Source organism: Triticum dicoccoides, chromosome 2B (genome assembly GCF_002162155.2).
Source record: "Triticum dicoccoides isolate Atlit2015 ecotype Zavitan chromosome 2B, WEW_v2.0, whole genome shotgun sequence".
In the NCBI taxonomy this organism is placed as follows: Eukaryota; Viridiplantae; Streptophyta; class Magnoliopsida; order Poales; family Poaceae; genus Triticum; species Triticum dicoccoides.
Genome location: NC_041383.1, coordinates 816,576,385 through 816,580,254, shown reverse-complemented (window position 1 = coordinate 816,580,254; position 3,870 = coordinate 816,576,385).

Here is a 3,870-nt window from a genome sequence, read left to right as displayed (position 1 = left end):
CGGCGGCGGCTGCACCCACGCTCACGGCGACGACGTCCAGCACGCGGTGGCGGCGGCTGCTGCGCACGCACGCTCACGGCGACGACGTCCAGCACGCGGTGGCGGCGGCTTCTGCGCACGCACGCAAGGCCGCGGCACGCCAGCACGACCAAGGCGGCTCCAGCCAGCGTGGTTGCGCCGCCGTCTCCAGTCCCGACTAGCGTCGGAGAGGTGCTTCGCCCTGGCGTCGCCATGGCGAAGAGCGCGGAGTGCACACGATGTGTTCGAGGAAATGCCAGAGAGAGGAGCAGGAGGAAGAAGATTAATGCTGACAGGTGGGCCCATCCTGTCAGAAAGGAGTTTAGAAGACGCGAATCGGGCACTTTCCTGACATGGTAGTTTTTAGTCAAAGATTAGTCAAAAAGTGGTAGTTTTCGGCACAAATTTGTAAAGTGGTAGTTTATAGACACGGTTCCGCGAAATGTGGTAGTTTTTTGTTAAATACTCGAAAAGATCAACATGAAACCTAAATCCCAAATTCAAGGAGAAAAAACAAAATATAAAGAAATTAGAGCGAAAGACAGCGAAAGAACGGGCTAAGAACTGAGATCTAACCTTGCCATCCCTTCCTGCCATTGGTTTGCTCAAGCATTTCACAAATTCCCGCCCAAGATTGCCATTGTCATCCCTTTTAGTGACCAACCGCTTAAGAGGGTCTGGGCGTGGGCAGTCAGGGCACCTTGTTAGCAGCACTGGTCCATACTGTCGCCATTTTGATTGCGTGGTGGAGGAGGTAGACATTTACGCTAGGTCGCCGGAGAAGAGAAAGATTGGGGAAAGGGGATGAATGGGCGGCGGCGGGCGGACGGGCACGGGCGCTCGTCTCTTTTAGCTGCGAGGAGGTGGGTCCTGCGAGTAGACAAGTGGTGGGTCCCGCGCTTAGGTGGATAAGTGGTGGGTCCAGCGCTTACGTGGATAAGTGGTGGGTCCAGCCCCCAACACCTTACGAGGGCATCAGTTCAGTTTAACAGCCATGTCGTGCATGGGCTATTTACCTGCTCAAATGTGTCGCACCACAGTCATTCGCTCGAACAACGTCGCACTCAAGCCAATTCACCTCAAATGTGTCGCACAGGAGCTATTGGCCCGTCAATTTTGGCACTTTAATGTTGGTAATTGATAAAACTATTTGGAGCGGTATTATTTTTCATGTTAGTTATTGATGAAAAAATAATTGGGGATTTTATAGGTATATGTTTTTTTTGCGGGGTATAGGTATATGTTGTTGGATGAGGAAAATGTTAGATTCAGGACTGACTTTCATTTGGTCGCTCATCACATACAGACGTTTTTGTGGCTTCTCCTCAACGTGGCAAGGCTTAGGTCGCTCACCCCACACGAATGGTTCGCCTACTTGTGAGTCTGGCTCGCAAGAATTGTTACTCCTTGTGAGAGGAGATGACTCACATGAATCCACCCACGAGTATTACGGTTGCAGTCCGGAAACGACTCACAGAACAGCACGACTGATACTCGCACCCCGAAGGCCCATGGAGTCAAAATAACATAACAGTTTCAATTTTGTTATGAGAGCAGCGACCCGTCCCCTCTAGCATTCTTCAATCAACAAAAGCCCGAGATTATGAGTTGATCAAACGGTCAAAAATGCCCAAAGTTCCCATCCAAGCGCTCATCCATTAGTCCAATAAATTTGTTGGAATTCTATATTTAGTAACTTGTATATGGTGGAAGAAAGAAAATTTTGCTGTTTTGTGGATATGTCAAATTACAACATGGTGTGCACGTTGACCTTACAAATTACAAGTAAACTACTAATTGGGAATATATTATAAATTCAAAAAATAATATACATGGTGTACTTGCATATTCATAAAATCCTGAATTTGTGCCGTCCAACTTGGTACTTGCTTTGTCTTTGGAACGTTATATCCTTTGTTTTCATGTCAAGACATTCCTCTAACAGAGAAAATTATCTCGTCCACTGTTCTCATCTTCTCACCTGCTAACCAACCATAACCATAGCTAAGAATACATTGTGAGTCTCCTCGTCTCTTCCATTCTCCCATCCACCGAAATCTAGCTAATGATTTGCCTGAAATATATGACAAACAACACAAATGTAATTATAAAATAAATTCGGTGAAACAAAATCAGTGCCCCAGCTTTGCTGGGGCTGGCTGGCAACTCTATCATAAGATTTTCATGAATTTATATTAGTACCAGTAAATGATTGATAGTCAGTAAATATTAAGTCCCACCTTTTCAGTAAATTATATCAAAAGCATAAGCAAGCTGCAAAATCGAATACCAAAATCTTCCATGAATATAATCAGCAACATGTCTACTGCGTGTCAGAACTTGTGGTGGCACCAACCCGAATATCTCTTCAAAAACATAAAACCTTCTTTATGTTAAAATTAGTATTTCAAGCAATTCAATCAGTACGTTTTCATGCATCTACAATTAGGAGTAATAATAGAATTATCTAAATCAAATCATGGATACTTTGGAGCCACGGGTGCCCCTGTATTTTTACTGGAATTTGTGTACCTGGCATTGGAGCGCTTGCCCAAGACGCGCTTTGTATTCGGCCGGCCTCCTTGTGACTTTGTGAGGCACCTTCGCGATGTGGGAGGGCAGCTCCTAGCGCTGCCTTTGCTTGACCTGACACAGCCGCTTTTCCTCTTGAGCGGTGACGTCGTGCTCCTGCCACGGTTTGCATGGCAGCCAGTTCGCTGCGCCGTCGACAGAGAGTAAGTAATCGAGGGGGAGAGGAATCAGCCGCTGGCCAGATGCGTCATAGGAAGGAGGGAATATATGGACACGCGTGGAGTACATGAAGCGCCATGGTAACTGACCTGTAATTATCTGGCGCCGACGAGTTATGCGCATCTAATTGTCATTAAAGCCCTGTGAATGGTTTCGAATTGACAGGTATCGAATCGCCCGCGAGGTGTATCCAATCGATAGGTGACGATCCGCAGCCCCCACCCATCTTGATCGGACCCGAGGGCAGTCGGCATGCGACGCCGTAGGTCGCGTCGGTCGGACACTGGCGCGGTGGCCATGGGAGGCACTCCCACACAGCGTCGGCCGCCACGCCACGCCCACGCGACGGCTGCGTTCGTGCGAAAGAGAAAGCAGTGCAACGTAGAGACATGTATCTTCTATATATGGGCTGCACGGACTGGGGAGCACTAGAAGCCCCATTTGGCCCAATTTCACGCCGACGCTCAAAAATGTCACCAGAGCAGCGGCCCAACACCGGATATGGCTCGTTCTTAGCGAACGAAGCGAGCAAGCGCGGGATCCAGAGAAATTGGACGGCTGAAAACACCTAAAACTGAAGATCCAACGGCTGCGAACGCTAATGGTCTAAGATGGCTGGATTAGTGCTCAGTTTTAATGTCTCTAAATTTTATCGCAATTATGGGGATTTCATTTATAGTTTTATCCAAGCGCAATGCATAAAAATATGATGCAATTTATTACAAACATTATTCAAATTTAGCATGGCGCATCTGCGTTTTTTAACAATAGAAAATAAAATTACAGCATAAATCATTATCAATATTAAGTAACATTATCATCTAGTTATTGATTAAAACTCGATTGTGATTTAATTAAAATGAGTGGTAAATAAGTACAAAAGTTTAATATAAATATTTAACTTAGTTAATTTTGATTGTTTGATAGAACTTAGAAGTTCCTTGGCCATTACTTCTTCATACAACATTCTTCCAAGCAATGTAACTAGGCGGGGAGGAGTGGGAGCTATGTAAGAAAAAAAGTGAGGAGAGAAGGGGAGCGGGCGAGTAAAGTGAGCTGTAATTTTATTTGTGTCAGGCCTTAGGCCTCTGGGAGTGAAGA